Here is a 20,208-nt window from a genome sequence, read left to right as displayed (position 1 = left end):
GGATTGCCTTTTTTTTTCTGATAACTATTTACTTTTTTATATATACATATGTACATAGCACCTGCTGAGTCTGTTTAGTGTGGCGTGTGTGATTATAGTTTCAAGGTAGACCACTTTGTATTGGATGCCCACCTGAGGATGACCAGTCCTGGGAGAAGATAATGATCTCTTTCTCAGTGGTCATTAATCTCATAGAGAATTTCACTATTTTTATTTGAATGTCATGATTTCACTGAAGGAAAGAGAGCATGGTACAGTTCTCAGATAGTAGGTTTTCCTCAAAAAATTCATATCTTTGACTTTAAAATAGTAAATAGAATATTCACCATACCCAGGCTTAAAGCTTCCTGGAATATGTAATTCAACAGTATGAAGACATTACCAGTGTGTTACAAGAAATGACAGATCTTCCAATAAATCTCCAGAAATCCTTTTCTGTTCAAACAGAGGGGAATTATTTCTGGCTAGAAGTCAGGAAAAAATATTTTTTTTTAATAGAAAAAACAGTAACCAGTTAGAAAGCTGCATATAAAGCTTATCCAGACAACTTGCAAGCTAGTAGTATAATGCTAGCTAGCCCTTTGTGTGGACTACAGCATAAACACACCCATTCCTTCACGCTGTTAAGACTGAGGCCAGGAAAAGTAGAGTCCAACACATCCGAAACTAGAAAGAATAGAAAAGGCTGAAAAGATAATCATACAAGACATTCTGTGGTGAATATAAGCACAGTGCCTATGATTTGATTATTGCTTTCAATTCAGACTTGGGTTAAGGTGCAGGAGACAAGTGCACGAAAGAAGGTATTCTTAGCTTGTTGTTTCATTATACAAATATAAATGTGTCTCCAAAGACCATTGTAAGTCATATAATCTGTTCTGTGTGTGATGCCATTTCTCAGAAACTGCCAGAAATAGAGGCATATGTCAAAGTGTATATTGTTTTTCTTATAAATATAGAACAAAAATTCTTAACATTTTCATTTTTGTCCGGTGACATTCTCAGTCTCCTTTGTTCAGCTTCTGTATCTCTGCCTCCCAGTCAGCCATTTTCTTTTTCTCCCTCAGCTCCTCTTCCCAACCTTGTGCTCTTCTACCATCTGATTGCTTACTTACTTCAGCTTCCACAGAAACCTCTAAGACATTTTCTATCTATTCTTCAACTTCTAAATCCCAGTTTCCACTCCTGTCACTCTTTGCATACACTTATTTCTTTCCTGGGACTTTCTAATTTGAAATAAGTCATTTTGTTAGGCTTCAATACTTTACTCATGACCCACCTGATCATTTTCTCTACCTTAAAAATCATGAATAGGCAGAGACACCATTTGCCATGTCAATATAGCATTAGTGTCAGTAACATATACCCATAAATCATAATATACATAGAGGGTAGTAACCCACTCTTCCTCAAAGCTGATAAAGTGAGGTTCAGTTCATTTATATAAATTAGTTATTGTACAGCTAGTGGAAGGGAACAGAACTGGAATTTGAAGCCAGGGAAAAAGAGGATTTTTGTTTGTTTGGTTTTTGTTTTTGTTTTCTTAATCATTTTATTTGTTTAAATTTCAAATTATATCTGTCTCTTGTCTTATGTTGTTCTTCTCTTCCCCTTGTTTACATAGTACTACCCTCTAATTTTATGCAATATTACCCTCTTCTTGATCAGTCTGTCTTTCCTTCTTGAAGGTATCATAAATCTGAAAATTGTTTCAGATTTGAGTTATATACATGTAGCACTATTTTTATTGTATATATTTAAGGCATGAGGTATGATGTTCTGATGTACAGTAAGAACTGATTATTATAACTAATAAATATGTTTATTACCTTATGAAATTATCATTTTCTTTTAGAGTGAGAACCATAAGACATTAGTGAATTTGGGCATATAATATAGTATTGTTGATAATGACCACCACACTTTAAATTATATTCGAAAAACGTGCATTCTTTAGCTGATGGACTGTAAACTCTATCCAAAAATCAAACATCTTCTCACCCCATGTAACCTTCTTCAATCTGGTTTATTTGTTTCACATGGGAAATCTTTCAATATGTTTCCTTGTCTCTTTCATTCCATTAAACTTCCTATGCTCCACAGTGTTGCTGCAAATTGCTGCAGTTCCTTATTTGTTAAGAATGGATAATATTTTTTAATATTTATTTATTTGTTTATTTTATGTATGTGAGTACACTGTTGCTGCCTTCAGACACACCAGAAGAGGGCATCAGATCCCATTGCAGATGGTTGTGAGTCACCATGTGGTTGCTGGGATTTGAACTCAGGACCTCTGGAAGAGCAGTCAGTGCTCTTAAGCCATCTCTCCAGCCCCGTGAATAATATTTTTATATTTATGAATTAATGTTTAATGAAATTCAAGTGTATGTGTGTAGGTATTATAATGTGCACTTTTATGTGTAGGACAAGTGGCAGTCATGTCTTGGTCACCATGAGTAACTAGCATGTGAGGACAGAGCTACTAGTCAGATGTTGATTTCATTTCCTTTGACTGCAAATCTACAGGTAGGGTGGCTCAATCATAAGGTAGTTGGAGTTTTTTTTTTTTTTTGAGGAAATTCTATATTTTTCTTCAAAAGGACTACACCAGCTGAAAACCTACTAGTGGTTCCCAGAAGTTCCCTTTTTCTCCCACATCCTCTCCAACATGGCTTCGTTCTTATTTTTATTTTATATTTTTCTGTTATAGTCACCATAGCAGTTGTAAGTTGAGATCTCAGAGTGGATTATTTTTGCATTTCTTTCATAGATTGGTAATCTTGACCATCATTAGGTATTTGTGTATATACTTTGCAAAGTAAGAATCTGTCTTTAATTGTATCTTAATCAAGGCTCATTATGCTTGATTTTGTTAATGTTGTTTGTGTTCCTCATACATTTTTGGATTAACCTTCTTTGTGATGATTTATAAAAAACTTTCTATCATTACATAAGTTCATTGTTCAGGCAGATGGGAGATCTCTTGGATGGCAGGGAGCTGGAAGAAGGAAGTAGGAGATGGTTATCATCCATTTTTTTAAAAATGTTGACTTAACAAGTACTAGTTAATCACTTCGTTCTGGGCCCCATGACATTTCCTCCATTTATCATGGGATGGGAACTGTTATTGGAATTGTTTTGTCTTGTTAAGACAGCCATACTGTTGAGATTTCATGATACAACTGCTTAGTTGCAGACTTACCGTAAAAGAGAAATCTGGAAGGGGTAAAACATTGTTTCATTTTTGGCTTCAAATTGAGTGATAGAAACCTTACTGAAGCTACTAATGGAACTGGAAATTTGTAGAAATTCCCTGAGTTTGTTAAGAGTGTTCATCCACTTGCATTTGGACATGCTAGAGAACCCTGGAAACCACAGAATTTCACTTAAACTGCCCTCTCATTCTCTAAAAGTTTACAGTGTTATAATTCCTTTGTTTTGTAAATTCTTCTGATCGGAAATTTGAAAAAAGTAATCAACCCACGGAATGAAATTTTCACATTATAAATAGAGGATGTGACAAATAGAATAATCCCAATGAACTAGCTTCAAATCTGTGTCCCCAACTAACTAAGTAGCTCTTTCTTAAACACCTGTCATTATCCAATGTTAACAGAAGGAATGGTGGGAAGCAAGTGAGTTCTATGCCTTCTGCTAAGGTAAGAAGTTCAGTTTTTAAGACTCAGCACATTCAGAAAGCAGAATGAGCTTTGTGTAAATAAAAATCAAAGCACTTAATGATTCATAAGACTGGACACAATCTATTTATCTATTTATGAAGTTCTGAAATACATATTTAAATATTTAAATATATACATATATTTAATTTTTCAACGGGTAAATAGCAAATTAGGGCATCTGCCAATTTTCCCATAGAAGAAACAGAATTTATACCCTACTGAACAACTTTTTGTTTTGTTTTGTTTCCTGAGCAGTTTTTAAAGTGGTGATAACACAAGGAAAATGCATTACAGCTCCCCCTACTTCCTATCTGCTCACTGTAAGTTAGTCCAGACATCTATTACTGACATCCAAGAAAATAAATACTTTTGCACATTTGGAAGTGAGTTCATTAAATCCTAATTTAAAAAAATATATGTGAATACATTTTTATGGAAAAAATAAACCATTTTATGAATATCAGAAATTTTAGAAAGATTCCTGTTATTTAAAGTGAGACATATTTAATTGAGTCAGTCACTTCACATCATATCGGCATCAGCAAACCAGAGACCACATGAGATAAAGGCACCCTGCCATCTACAATACATGTACAAGGTCTAAGAAGTGACTCTGGGTCCAGTGCTAAGTGGGCAGGTGCAAAAGTGCACAGCTTCCTGTGCCCTTTTATGGTATTAGAAAATGCTACTCTTAGATCCAAAGAGACAAGCCGCTTGATGTATTTGGAACGCTCTGATAAGCTTTATTTCTTGGGGGCCTTTGTATGGCGTTGTCAAGAAGTGTATTACTTTGAAGTACTGATCTCAAAGACTTTGATAGGCTTGAGCTGAAATAACGTTGGAGGGAGAATAACCAGGAGCACAACAGGAACAAGTGAACTGTAAGAACCCCTTCAGAAGGGGAAGCAAAACAAATGAGTCTGAGAATTCTGGAAAGGATTGCAGCGGTGAAGTTAGCTCGGGCTCCTGGATCTGGTAACCTAGACAATCATATTTCTGCAAATAGAAGCGGAAGTAAAGATCGGGAGAATTATAATAACACTTGGATTCATCCTCAGAAATGTACTCTACAAAGCAGAATGGAACACTTCACATAATAAAAACTTTATTTTCTTCTGTTTTGGCATTTTACCTTTGCAGACAAAACACCTATATTTTGTTTTGTTCTGTTTTAAACTGTCTCCTTCTTACTTAAATGTTATTTATGTACTCTCCTTTCATTAAGATTTTTACTCAGACATAAACCAACATATTTCTTATCCTCCCACCATGCCTATGTCTTATTTTCTTAATGGTGCCTGTCCAGATGCATACTTTGGAGCTTAATAAAGACCAAGACCTTTGGAGTCAAATATAAACTTGAACCCCTCAGAAATATTGTTTATCACTTATGAGTTTCATCTTTCCTCTCTGTAACATGAGCAATAAGCATTTGCCCACATTGATAGTATTACCAACTTATATTTGTGATTTGACCTTCTGCTGCATGAACAAATTAGATATTAATATTTAATTCCACATCTCCACTGACAAATAGCTGTTCCAAAACAGAATATTTCAGCTCACATATACAGGGTACAGATCAATGAATAACTTCCTAGACAGAGCTTCTCTTGTCTAACATTATATAAAAACATCTATTTCCCCATAGATTATTTTTATTTGAGATATCCAATATATTAACAAAGTAATGAAAGTATTTTAAGGTAGACAAGCATAAAACTCAATGACTAAGTGTTTGGAGTTTTAGCTTATAGCTTGCAAAATGCTTTATCAGGTACAGGCTTTTCACACACACATACAGAGAGGGGGGGAGAGAGAGAGAGACTAAATAACTGAACAAATATTAATATAAAAATGTAATAGTTTGAATATTATGCAAAAAAAATGTAATAGTTAAGGAAGAAGGACCATAAGGAAAGAAGAAAAAAACTGGAAATAGAAAAAAAGACCAAGAGTATTAAAATCAGGACTGGAAACAAAGACTAACTATTACTTTATGGCTACCGTGTGTTACATATTACACAGATTATTTTCTTTAGCTTTGGTTTGCAAAGAGACTTCCTCCAATTTAGATGTAATCTGATTCAATTTTCATTCTGTACCACCAGTTACATGAGTATTAAATCAGCAAGTGGCCAAGAATAAACAAATTGGATCAAAAAAAAAAAAAAAGAATCAGGATCTAAGGCTTCCTTTGCTCAGAACTGAGAGCAGAAAATAGAATGGCCCCACAGTGTGCTCTGTGAATTTAACTCCACTCTTTGGATCTTCTCAATTCAGTCCTCACATCATATATATTCTCCATCTGAACCCTCCTGCAAGTAGTGTATTCCCTGCCTCCCCCTTGAGTATGTTCAAAACAACATTCCATGGTTAGTTATAAAATGGCCCTCTGCCGCAGACCCTCTGGGTCCCTTTGTCTGCGTGGAACGAGTCTCTGGGGCAGGTGGGCAAGGCATAGGCGGGTGACAGACAGACCAACACATGAGATTGTGTAGAATCTGAATGTATTTTGTCAGGTCGAGCATCAAACTTTTTATACTGAAGAAATAACAAGAAACCAGGCAAAATACAATCCACCAAGTTACAGTAACACAATACAAAAGGAATATATACATCAAAAGAAGGTGGGGACCAGGCCACTGCCACTAAGAAGGGAGCCAGGTGTAAAGCTAGTTTATTGTTAAGCCCACCACCAGGGGTTCTGCACTGGCAGACCTTTTCATTAATACTGCAATACCCCAACCCCTCTATTTCCTGGGTCTACAGAAGAATCTACCAACTTGCTTCTAATATGAAGCTTGCTATACCTAGCTGTAGAGAAGATCTCTGTCTCAGTGGGATTCCCTAGCTCTCTTATTCCCTTGTTTGGGTGAGATTTGCTACTGTCTTTGGTAAATACTTTGCAGACCAGCTCTGAGATACTGGCTTCATCTTTTGTAATGCTTAATTAGTTACTGAATAGGTAACTTTCTTACTGCATTCCTGCCAGATTCCAAGCTCCTTGGCTTCTGGGACCTTGGAACACTGGGGAGACTTAACCATATCAGAATTTAATCTTAAAAAACACTTATAATAAAATAATACTAAAAGAGAGCACGTGGATCTATACACCAGACTAACGCAGGAATAGGGTATGAGTATATGGGTTAATGAGAACGCCAAAGCTCCAGGAGGTGAGTTTCCTTGAAACTCTTTTCCTCATGAGTGCTTCCAGACTTTTCAGCCTGTCAAGCAGACTTGACTGGAGTGCATGGCAGCCCTCGAAAGGGATCATTCCTCCATGATGCTACCTCATATTTGAATTCACTTATGCTAATGAGTTAGTTGTCTTTAATCTAAAGTTCCTGAAAAAGTTTAACAATTATACTCTATGTTTTATAGAGACTAATGGTTACTCTACATCTCTCTTTAAATGCTTCTAGATAATGTTCAGTAGTAAGTGCCAGGCATCCTGGTATGAGGTCATCACATTTGTGGCAACAAAAATATGAATAGCCTTCATCTTTGATGGAAATGCCTTCTGAACTGGCTGGTGGCCTTCCTTCCTTTCTTAGTTTCTTTTCATCCCAGATTGGCTGCTTCCTTGTTTAATTATTTCTGATCCTTAAAAACCTGCTGTACAGAAATACAAGAAGTGGAGGATGAAGAGTGAGAATGCTCTTCAGAATGAAATATATGGTTTTCTTCATAGTAGAATCATATCCTATAGTTATGATTGGCAGCCAAGAACAATGGTAATAACATGCATTTTCTTTGGTTCCTCTGGGACCCATACGATCATACAGATACAGCCTGTCTGGCACTGGGCTAATTATTTAATATCCTCTCTTCTAGGAACACCATTGTTTACTAGGGTTGTATGGGTCTGTTCACACACCGTTTAAAAATTTTATATTGATCTTCCTTCTGGTCAGTGCCTATACCAGCAACAGTCATAGGTCAGTGAACAATGCTTCACCCACAGCTCTGCCTGTCTGGCTTGTCTGCTTTCTAGGAGGCCTGGTAAATCCCAAGACATCCAGGCCAACCAAAACCAGAGACAACTAGATAGCAAAAGGCAAGTTTAAGAACGTGATCAACAATAGCCAATATAATATGGCACCATCAGAACTCTATTCTCCTACTACTGAAAGTCCCAGATATCCTGACACACCTGAAGGATAAGATGGTAACCTTAAATCCCACTGCATGAAGATGATAGAGGCCTTTAGAGAGGATACAAATAATTTCTTTGAATAAATACAGGAAAACACAACCAAACAGATAGAAGCCCTTAAAAAAGAAACAAATAAATCCCTTAAAGAAATATAGGAAAATACAAAGAGACAAAGAAAATGAACAAAATTATCCAAGACCTAAAATACAAATAGAAGCAATAAACAAAACACAAATAAAGGTAACCCTGGAGATGGAAAACCTAGGAAAGAGAACAAGAACTGCATATGCAAGCAACACTAACAGAATACAAGAGACAGAAGAGAGAATCTCAAGTACAGAAGATACCATAGATGAAATGGTACATCAATCAAAGAAAATGGCAAATGCAAAAAGTTCCTAACTTAAAACACCCAGGACACCATGAAAAGACCAAACAAGAATAGGGATAGAAGAGGGCGAAGATTCCCAATTCAAAGAGCCAGGAAACATCTTCAACAAAATGATGTAAAAGATATTTAGATATTTTCTTTCTTTACATTTAAAATGCCATCCCAAATGTCCTGTATACCCTCCCCCTGCCCTGCTCCCCAACCCACCCATTCTTGCTTCCTGGCCCTGGCATTCCCTTGTACTGGGATATAATATATAATATAATATAATATAATATAATATAATATAATATAATATAATATAATATAATATAATATAATATAATCTTATAATATAATCTTCGCAAGACCTAGGGCCTCTCCTCCCATTGATGGCCTACTTGGTCATCCTCTCCTACATACGCAACTAGAGACATAAGCTCTAGGGGGTACTGGTTAGTTCATATTGTTGTTCCTCCTATAGGGTTGCAGACCCCTTTAGCTTGGATACTTTCTCTAGCTCCTTCATTGGGGGCCGTGTGTTCCATCCAATAGATGACTGTGAGCATCCACTTCTGTATTTGCCAGGCACTGGCATAGCCTCACAAGAGACAGCTATATCAGGGTCCTGTCAGCAAAGTCTTGCTGGCATATGCAATAGTGTCTGCATTTGGTGGCTGACTATGGAATGGACCCTGGGTGGGGCAGTCTCTGGATGGTCCTTCCTTCTGTCTCAGAAGAAGAGAATTTTTGAGGAGTCCTTAGGTTGTAGAATGGTGTTAGATAAAACTTTTTGTCCAATCCTAAAATGCCTCTCCCTACATTTTGCTTAGCCTAAATTCTTCTCCATACACAGTGAGCTGCAACCTAATACACTGCAATCTACTATTGTAGATTATTATGAAGCATTTGGACCTACAGAGATACTGGTTACTGCCTTTAGCTACTGGTCCCTCATTAATGACATTCTTAGAACCACCCCTGAATGGCCAGATCTCCAGCATTTAGTGCCTGAGGGAGAGCGATTTCTTAAGGAATCTGCCTCTACCCCTCCTTCACCACTGTCATCTCTGGAAGAGCAGCTTCTTAAATTATCCCAACAAAGGGGAGAGAAGGCACCCTGGGTAGGGGATAGGAACTCTGTGAGTGAGAGACTTGGAATGGGGAGCAATGTTTGGAATGTAAATAAATATTTTTTAAAAGCACAGTTGGGCTGGTGAGATGGCTTAGCAGGTAAGAGCACCCAACTGCTCTTCGGAAGGTCCAGAGTTCAAATCCCAGCAACCACATGGTGGCTCACAACCATCCTTAATGAGATCTGACTCCCTCTTCTGGAGTGTCTGAAGACAGCTACAGTGTACTTAAATATAATAAATAATAAATAAATCTTTAAAAAAAAGAGTACAGTTGCTTTCGCTGGGAAAAAAATTGTATTATCTTAGCAAGTAGATACCATAAAACTTCTTCAAACATCATTTGCTTTGGTCAACCCACCACCTACTCCTCACTCCCCATACCTTCTCATCCCTTCATCACTCAAACTTTTCTTTCCCAGTATTCTTCCTTCTTCTCTAAAACCATAGATGAATGAAATGAAATAAAACAAAATGCCATAACCTCTAGGCTTCCCTTTTTTCAATTGTAAATGGGTGAGGTCAACTATACTGGTACATCAAATACTAACCCCTAGTCCAGCAGCATCCAACATCCAACGGAGCAATAGTATTAAAATGCAAATTTTTGACTGTCCCTCTGAGAACAACTAATTGGCTTGGTTATATATACCAAATATATGCCATACATACCATATATACTTTGATCCCACACTGTGAAACAAGGTCTTAAAAACAAAAAGCTTACGATTTGCAGGGAAAAGAGTACCTGACATTGCTTTTATGTAATTAATTTTTAACTCTTTTCTGAAAAACATTCACTTAGAGAAATTTAGAAAAAATTAGAGACAAATAATAAAGAAAAATAAAAAAAAATAAATACTGCTTACATGCTTGGATCAAATGGCTAGAAAACTGGTCAAATCCCAATTAGCTTTAAATAGCAAAAAGGACTTTAAATCCCTTTTCACAGTTGACTCCCACCAAGTGTATCCTTTGCCATAGGCATTTAAAATGTGAATCTATCAATTCATTGTGAGCAGCAGAGCTTGTATTGAGTAAGTGAAGTATGAAAAGCATCCTGCTGTAGCTAATTGTACCTTTTATTGTCCAATTTTGCCCACTCATTTTTATAATCTTCGTCCCTAGAGACTTACAGTTTGCATATCATGCTGTGTATAAAAATTTTATTTTATTAAAATGGTTAATTCTGGAAAGTGTGATACAATGAAGTGTCTGACTACCCCTAGAGTTTTTCATTTCGAAGACTAAATATTTGAAGAGTGCGATTCAGTTTTGAAAGCCAGAGGGAAAATTGAGGTTGGTATACTAAATTTGAGGTGACATGTAGAGATGAGAATTCATAACACTTTTGTGAGTCTTTAGGGAGCTCAGTATTAACAAATTAGATAGTCAATACAGATTTGATGAAAAAGTTGCAAGGTGTCCTAAGGCAATGAGAGTGGTTTTAGAAAAGCATTCCTCACAAATATGAGATTTGGAGGCTGACTATAAATGGAGTTTCTGAGTCCTTTATAATTAACTCTCTTAGGTAGCATTTTCAGTTGAAATGGAGATTTGTGGCACTCATAATGGTAGTATAAGAATAAACATATTCACGAGGAAAGTTTGCCTTGAGACATAGCCAGATTTAGGATATTATATATTTTGTGAAAGTATATCCATTTGTTCATTATCATCTTTATTTTCCCATGTGGCTTAGTTTATAGTAGTTACAAAATACCTATAATAAAATAAAAAATACAAATTAAAACGAAGCCAAATAAAGTGTGCTGATTCAATCAAGGAATAGTGGAACAAACATCAACATACGATTGCTCAAAGCAGGCAGGACTATGAATCAAGAATTTATAATTATATAGCAAACAATGCTGAAACTATAGAGTAGACTAAATTATGAAGCTATAAACTATCAAAGCAGAGATTTTAAGGTATGTAAAACTTGGTAAGTATAGAGGTAACGATAATCAGCCCATAGACACAAAGCCTAAAACCTAGGAGGAATCATTCTGAAGTAATGTTGTGCATTTGATTTCTAAGAACACACATTCACACTCATGCATTCACTTTTTGTATCTAGGAACCACATGCAAGTAAGCGAAGTTTCCATTATAACCAAGTGGCCCACTCAAATCTCCTGCATGCTAGCCTCCCATTGGTACTATATCAATGCAGAATTGTTTCCAAGGGCTGTTTACATAATTGTGGGCATCCACACATATACTGTCACCTGTAGAACTTATTTATTAAGTTCTTTACTTGTGTTTTCCTCATTGTTATTACAAATAAAAAAGTGAGAAATTACCCACTGGATAAGTTTGTATTTTTGTGTTATCAAAACTTATAGATTGAGGGTTATGAATATTTTATCTTTCATAAACTGATGTTTCTATGAAGATCATAAAATGATGCTATTCACATATATTTACACAGATCATTCAAAATTTCATGGTGTCTATAATTATATATATACATATATATTATAGAATATATATCTACACACACATTAAGATAAATATTTAAGCAAATCTGATTATTGCTGATCCAATTTTTATGCATTAGGGCTTCCCACTGGATTAGTATTGTATAAGCAATCAGGAGAGGCCTTATGCCCCAGGGAAGATCGATTCTCCCTCTCTTAGCAGTTGTTAATTTCCTTTAGATGTCTACAACTGGAACATTGCCAGATTTCCATCATTGTTGATCGGTCAACTAGTGGTATCATTCTTCTGGTCTTTTAGGCACAACTGTTGAGATTTCATTGAGATAACTTCTTGTTCATATCTGGAAGACACAATATTACAGCAAGCTTCTTGGCCCTTCAGCTCTTACAGTTATGCTGCCTCCTCTTTTGGAGATCTTCTCTGACTTTGTGCATAGGAGTTGTTTGCAGATATATCGCTTGAGGCTGGGGTCACATGGTTTTTGTTCTTGACTAGTTATGGTTTTCTGTAATGGTCTATTGAAGTTAAGTTTCTGGATATGTCAGATGAGAGAGACTCAAGTAGTGTTTTGCTAAGACAGACCTATGTGATATTTCACTGAGGCAAGGCTGGTGGGAGGACATGTGATGTTTGGAGAAATTATAAATATGACTCAATGGATAGTGACAGTGTGCTTGCATGGCTAGCTTTGCCACATTTCATTGGGTTTGCATCTTCTTCTTTTCTGATCTCTGATTCATTGAGAGGCACAGCAGAGAACTTCTCCTGGCATCCCAGTTGGTCCTGGTCACTCCCATAGATTTGTGCCAATTCTGCAGAGTCCTGGCAGTTTCTCTTAGATTGTGCCACTGCTGCTGATTTGTGTTTGCTATCCTGGCACTACTGAACTGGATGGCTGCTATTCTGACAAACCAAGGTTAGAATCCCCCCTAAAACTACATCTAAACAGGTCCACATCCACTTGTCCTATTTACCATCTTTTCTTCCCTACCTTTGGACAGTGGGCTAAAAGAGAGGTTTAAGCATTAAAAAAACCCTATTAAAAGTAGATTAAAAAGAAAAAAGAAAAGAAAAGAAGTTTCTATCTGCTCCAAAAAGAAGTTTCTTGATGAAGCTTGGGAGCCATCCATATCTGTGAGTACAAGGTTAATACAGAAAAAGGAGGAGGGAGGAAGCATTACTAACATGCTAAAAATGTTTGAAAATCCTAGGGCATCATATAATTGTGTATGTACCTACAATTACATAATATATATATATAGGTGCATTTTAATGAAGTTATACCACTTGGGGTTATAATATTACTCCTTAGAAACCAAAGATTTTCTAATAAAAAAAACCCAGTATGAGGCACTAGAAGCTTCCCTTTGAATTTTTGGTCAGGTAAGTCCGAATAACTCCCAAATAGTATGTGGTAGTTGCCCTTGGATGCCTCCCACAAATTGAGTGTAAGTTCCTATTGCTGAAGATACCACATGTTCCATTCAGATTTAGAACTCCAAAGATTCTATCTGAACTTGACCCAAAAGCCTTCTGTCTGACAACTCCATTTCATTGTACTAGAAGGTGATGTGCCAGGTATGAGGAAAGCAGTCAATCATCTTGCCCAGTTGTGAGATCCATGGATAATTTATTTTTGAATTATGTTATGCATGGTTTTGTTTGTGGGTTTGTGCATATGAATGCAATACTCATAAGGACAAAGACTGTGCTGGATCCTCTGGGGCTGGGATTCTAGGCACTTTTGAAGCATCTACCACCCCAAGAAAACTGCTTTTTGTTGTTGCTGCTGTTTGGGGGATAGAAAAAAAAGTTATTAGTGTATTCTTCCAGATCCTCATCATTAATGACAAAGACTTTAGGAAAACTGGTGAGAAGGTATTATATGGATGAGCACAGATCACAGATCACTCTAACCTTTTATTAATCATGGAAAATAAAAGACTAATGTGAGTGTCTGGTATATTCAATCCCTAAAACTGCTAAATCAAGGGACTCAGTAAGAACAAATGTTAATTAGTAAGAAACGAAAAAGCCATGCATGGTGGTACATACTTTTAATCTGAGCACTCTGAGGTAGAAACAGGCAGATCAGTGTGAATTCCAGGTCAGCCTGGTCTTCATGAGAGTACCAGTCATCCAGGGGTTACAAAGTAGTACCCTGTCTCAAAAAGCAAAACAACTAAAAACAAACAAGTGAACAAAAATTAGATATGAGAAGAAACTTGAATTAAAATCTCATGCAAAAAAATACTGAAAATCATTGAAATTATATTTCCTGTAGTAGATGACTCTATAGTTTTAGATCATTTCTGTTAATATCTGTGGAGCTGACCTGTAGGGTACACCTATCTGCCCTCACTACTGCTTTGATATTTCTTTGCTTGGAGAGCCAAGAAGGAAAGTGCTGCTCCTGGGTAATGATAGATGCTATCCTGACATTTTCATAATGTTAATGCAGCAGAGGATGAGAAATTCTTGGAAATGTGGTTATATCAAAAATAACATCCTGCAAAATTCAACCATAAGAAGAAATTAGAAAAGTACATTCAGAGCTGATTGACGCTCAGAGTCAGTTCATCTTCAAGATCCTCTGATCATTCTAAATTCCTGGGGAAAATCATTTGATTTGTCTAATGGCTGTTTAAAAGAAGTAAAAACACATCAAGATTATATATATATATATATATATATATATATATATATATATATATATGTATTGAATTGAGTGTTCTTCCAACCTGACAGCCAGCCATCACAGAGGGTGTTTTACATCTGTCCTCATATACATGAGTATACAGACAAAGCAATGGGTAATTAAGAGGTCAGGTGCAGACATCATGATCTTCTGCACTGGAAAATTTATGTCCATTTTCTTCCACTGAGAGAATATACTACTGCGTTTTTTTTTAACATAGTGTATTCTAGCTCCTTTAAATTCCTTCAAAAGGCTTTAAAACTCTTTGAAGAGTCTTTTGGATGCCAGGGTGGCAGAACTTTAACATTCCCAGTTGTTTGGGACCAAATAAGAAGCAACCCATCTACTTATATCTCATGCACCTTTGTAGGTGTCAGTTTAGCAATGATCATTTGCAGAAACGTCTTATAAGAGCAAAGTATGGAATACTCAATTCTCCCGGAAAATTCACACAATTTGATGTTTAAACTTGACAGTATGATGGCTGTGATAGGTTTTAAGGAAGGGGTTCAGTAGTTAGACCTGCATCAGGAATCATTTTGTTGATAGTGAGGAAGGTAGTTCTCTGAGCTAAGTAGGGAGCAAAATCAGTGATCTGAATATTATGTTTATCTTAGCTCCTAACAGTCAAGATCTCTGTAAGAGTTGGCCAGTTGCTATGTTTTACGTGAAGCTGGAAAGATAGCACATTTTAATAAGATCTTTGAGACTAGAAAGTTGAGTTACATAAAGTAGATTGCACTTTACTGTACTATGTATAATAATATTTATTTATTTATATATTACAGACATGCATATTTAGACAAGCTCAATTTTGCTTTGACAAGATAGTTTCTCATATTTTGCATATGAACTTAATTGTATCTATTTATAGAATGTTATATCCAGCAGTGAGAATTCATGAAATATTTTCTAAACAAAAGAACAGATAGTATCCGAAAAATTCCTCTAGTACCTAGACTTTTTGGCTATATCACACATTTTCATTTGAAAACAGATTCTCTGACTCAAGCTTCATATCAATAACACCTATCAAATACTCCTGGCTGAAGTTCTAGGCCAGCAGGAACCATCTTACTGTTGCTGTTTATTTAAGTTGTCATGGTACCAAGTTGCCATCTAAATATTTATATTTATAGACATAATAAATTATTCTTCCAGCTTTAGTCAGAAAAGCGTCTTGTAGATTTTTTTCAAAACCTGCTTTAACCTCCCTTGTTAGCCCACCACCTACCAGAGAGGTAGTGGAAAAGAAAGGTTATTAGTATATGGGGAAAGTGGACTTGTTTAGAAATTATTCTTTGGAGCAAATCCAATCTATGTTGTCAGGAAATCAGCAGTTTGGCTTGCATAAATCACCAGTGGCAGCTTGGAAACACTTCACAAATATAACAGCAGTGCAGTTCAGTAGTGTCTGAATAGCAAACACGAATCAGCAGTGGTGGCATGACCAAGGCCTCCACCAAATTGAGTCAGGAGGGGTGACCAGGACCAACAAGAAAGCCAGGAGAAGTTCTCTGTTGTGGTTTTACAACTGTAAAGATGTGTTGCAAAGTGATCTATGCAAGCATCCATCACTGTCTTTTGAGTCCTATTCATATTCCCTCTAAACCTAAGTGTCCTCCACAGGTCTTGCCTTACCATGTGACTTGACTTAGCATGTGATTCTGTTTTAGTAAAACTCTACTTGAATCTATATCAGCTGACATCACTCCGCTAATTGGCCTGAGTCTGAGGATGTGGGAAGAAACTGCCAGAACACCACCAGGAAGCACCTACAGATGACACATTGATGACAACAACAACAACAACACAAGTCAACAAGAATCAGAGTGATAGTGGATAAGGCTTTTTACTACTCAGAAACTGCATGAAGAATAGACAAAATTTGGAGCTGAGACAAAAGAATGGACCATCTAGAGACTGCCATACCCGGGATCCATCCCATAATCTGCCTCCAAACGCTGACACCATGGCATACATCAGCAAGATTCTGCTGAAAGGACCCTGATATAGCTGTCTCTTGTGAGGCTATGCCAGGACTTGGCAAACACAGAAGCAGATGCTCACAGTCAGCTATTGGATGGAACACAGGGCTCCCAATGGAGGAGCTAGAAATTGTACCTAAGGAGCTAAAGGGGTTGGCAACCCTATAGGTGGAATAGCAATATGAACTAACCAGTACCCCCAGAGCTTGTGTCTCTAGCTAAATATGTATCAGAAGATGGTCTAGTAGGCCATCATTGGAAAGAGAGGCCCCTTGGTCTTGCAAACTTTATATGCCTCAGTACAGGGGAATGCCAGGGCCAAGAAGTGGGAGTGGGTGGGTAGGAGAGTGGGGGGTGGTTTATCGGGCACCTTTTAGATAGCATTTGAAATGTAAATGAAGAAAATACCTAATTAAAAAATAAAAAAATAAAAAAAGAAAATGATATTCATTTTGCATTAGTTTTTGGTTCTTAAGTGAAAAATGGAGATTTATTAAGAATATTATTGTCTGCCTAGTACAGGAAATGATTCCCTATAGACATAGAAAACGTGGAATATAAATTTTCCTAGGCTACATTTACTGAATTACTGAGTTATTTATTGCATATACTTTATTTACAGCCAAATTCTTATAGAAACATGAAAATTGACTGCCACAATAAACAGTAGAACAATTATCATAGAACTCATAGTAAGAAGTTCATGGATGACTAAGTTTTCTTACTCTGCAGAAGTAAAGTCAGCTTAAACTGGTATCTTAACCTTTCAAAATCTCACATTCTTCATGTATGTACACATAATCATAGATGGATATGCATACATTTACTCATAAATTAATATTATTTCAGTCACTGTTTAAGGGGAGAGAGACCTGGAGAAAACCTAGGTGTCCAGTTGGTAGTTATCATTTGTATGCTTTCTTTTGAACTCAGTCTGCTTCCCTTTTCTACACACTGTGGTAGAAAACATCAAATGCAACTGTGTGTAAGGACAGAAAATATGCTCAGTAATCGCTGCTTGTCTTGCTTAACCCTGATGAAGGGACAGTTGTTTCCTTTCATCCACATCAGTCCCACTGTTCTGCTAGTATCAGAAGAATCTTTGAAAGGCTAAAAAGAGCAGATCTGAAAAAAGTAATGGAGTTCAAATGAGTTAAGGTTCCAATTTTCACACTTGAAAGAGCACACATCAAGGTTCAAGACTTTCACTTTTAAACAATATTACTCGGTGCATCAAGTCCTGTGGCATTTTAATGTTGTTATCGGCTTTTTAGGCAGTGAGTGCTCTGGGCCTCACTTGCTGCTGCTATTAACTCTTCATTTCTGTGACTGGTTTCTGGTTTGTTTGTTTGTTTGTTTGTTTGTTTGTTTGTTTGTTGTTTGTTTGTTTTGTTTTCTATCATGGAGCACAGACTCACTGAAGCATTTTTTTTCCTTCACGCTCATATGACTTGCTTTGTTGGAGAGTCAGCCTGTAATTTTAATTAGTTTATGAATAGAGCTACATCTCACTGAGTGAGGTTGTGATTCTTGCTCTCTCCTACCCTAACATCAACACATTTCTGTCTCTTTGCTGTACTTCTTTCCCAAGGCTTCAGGAGAGTTGTCCCCAAGTGGAATAACAATGTAATTTGAGGTTTAGTAGTAGGATATTGCCATACACTGAGCACTTTCCCCCATCACTCTGGCTCCTTCTCAGGGAGCAGAGCTGTTTTCTATTTAAGGGTCTTCTAAAGGTTTCACTGATATTGTGCCAACTTTATGTTGTGGATAAGTAGAAAAGGCAACTGCAATCTGATGTTCTTCTAAATATAATAGATAGATAGATAGATAGATAGATAGATAGATAGATAGATAGATAGATATTAGGACAGATGGATATTAGGTCGGGAACTGGCTGGAGAAGTAGGTAACCAAGCATGAATTCTTAGGCATTATGTCTTGACCTGAGCCTCTTTCTTCGTTGTCCATCTTTCCTGTCCTACATGACATAAAAGTCTCCTTTTCTTCATGTTCCCATCACCATGATGACATGGATCATCCTGGACTTAGAATCCGCAGGCCCAGTGGCTCTAGGATGACATCTGTTATACTTTCTGCTACAATCATGTCTGTCCTGGGAGCTTTTCATTTTTATGATTGAGAAGCATGACCAAGTCAACTTCTAGAAAGAGTTTCTTTATAGCTTAAAATTTCAGAGTTAGAGTCCTTGATCAACCTGATCAGGATTATGGCAGTAGGAAGGCAAGAACAGTGCTGGGGCTGTAGTTAAAGGTTACATTTTGACACCCCCCCCCCGCCCCGCAAGCATGAGAAGAGAGAGCTAACTGGGAATGGTACAAGTTTTTGAGACTCCAATGGTTACCCTTAGTGAAAATTTCCACCAACAGGGCTACATCTCTTACTCCTTTCCAAACAGTTCCACTAACTGGGGACTGAGTGTTCAAATACATAACCCTATAGAGGCCATTCTCATTCAAACCAGCACACCTTCCTTCCTTAAGTTTTTTTCTGCCAAGTACATTGTCACAGTACTGAACAAAGTGAGCAATCCAGTCAGTGTGAATCCTACTCTCAGACTTAGGAGATAACATTTCTGGCACCCAGTCTGCATACATTATTTTATTGTGAGCTCATAAACCTCTTGTTAATCAAGACTCTGAGTTTTGTTTCTTTATAAATGAAATATAAGTGTAAAATAGGATGTTCTGTAATTCCAGCGCTGAATTCACTTTGTTTGTTTTTGTTACGCACTATTCATCATCTCTGACAACAATTTATTTGTCAATTAACAACTAAGGTAAAATTACCTCCCTTCAAGTCTCCATGCTTGCTCACTAAAAAATCTCTACACTGAGAAAAATAGAAATGTGGGAAGCCACATGTGCCGTTGCAGAGTGGCACTGACTACTGCTGGCCACCACGCATAAGATTGGACAAGCAACCAATGTGTACATATGCAGTAAAGTTTTTTGCAAAGACACTGCCTGGCCCAGGCATGATAATGAGGTTCTGTAAGGTACTGAGAGTATAACCAATCAGATGTGAGACATGCAAATGAGGTATGATAATGAGGTTCTGTAAGGTACTGAGAGTATAACCAATCAGATGTGAGACATGCAAATGAGGTATGATAATGAGGTTCTGTAAGGTACTGAGAGAGAGTAGCCAATCAGATGAGGAACATGCAAATGAGGCTTAGTGCATAACCAATCCGGGTGTGAGACACGCCCCTCCTAGGCCTATAAAAGCAGCACCAGTTCTGGGCTCGAAGTCTTTTCGCCTCTACAATCAAGCTCTCCCAATAAACGTGTGCAGAAGGATCCTGTTGCAGCGTCATTCTTCCTGGCCAGTCGAGCGCGCGCAAGATAGAAATATAATTTCAAGTGGTTAGACATTTTTTGCCAATTTGACACAACCTATAGTCATCACAGAGTAGGAAGCATCAACTGAGAAAATGCTTTTATAAAATCAGCCATAGGCAAGCCCTTGTGAGATTTTTTTTGAATCATGGCCCACTCTACTATTGATGGTGTTACTCCTGTGTAGGTTGTCTTGGTGCACATAAAAAAAACCAACAGAGAAAGATGAGGAGCAAGCCAGTAAGCTGCATTTCTCCATAGCCTCTGTTTCAGTTCCTGCTTGAAGGTTTCTACCTTGAATTCCTGTTGGGACTTTTCTCAGTGACTCAATGTCACCTGAGTGTTGTAAGCTTTAACAAACTCTTTCTTCC

The sequence above is a fragment of the Mus musculus genome, chromosome 13 (genome assembly GCF_000001635.26).
Source record: "Mus musculus strain C57BL/6J chromosome 13, GRCm38.p6 C57BL/6J".
Lineage (NCBI taxonomy): Eukaryota > Metazoa > Chordata > Mammalia > Rodentia > Muridae > Mus > Mus musculus.
This window is presented reverse-complemented; position numbering follows the sequence as displayed.